Genomic DNA, 497 nt, shown 5'->3' on the forward strand with positions numbered 1-497 from the left:
ACATGTTTTAGGAATCTCGTATCGTTTAGATATCATGTCTTTGAGATGTTTGAGACCAATGCGATGGGTTTAGGGCAAGACCTAGATTTACTCTCGGTTTTAAGGTTTGTGTGGTGACTAGCCGGCTATCGGTTTTCCTGGTTCGATTTCTACCTGATTTGTACCGATTTAAAGTCCGCGATAGGTTCTCGGCTTATACGACTTGTATGGTACGAATCAAGCATCTTTCCAGAGATAATTTTTAAGCCAACTAGAAGTGCTAGACCAAAATTTCAGATTTTTTTTTGTAGCGCGCTTTCGTCCCTGTGTTGGACGTTTGAAGATCAAAAGAGTGATCAGGTTGCGTTTGTTTAAGACGGCTGATGTGTTCGTCGGGGCCAATCGACGAACGCAGTGTAAGATTTGTAGTGGTGAGTAGTGGTCGCGTTCGGACAATTTGTTCGTATTACCTCGATTTTTAACTTGCGACGTCTCGCAGTTATTTCGAAGACTATACG

This window comes from Brassica oleracea, chromosome C8 (genome assembly GCF_000695525.1).
Source record: "Brassica oleracea var. oleracea cultivar TO1000 chromosome C8, BOL, whole genome shotgun sequence".
NCBI lineage: Eukaryota > Viridiplantae > Streptophyta > Magnoliopsida > Brassicales > Brassicaceae > Brassica > Brassica oleracea.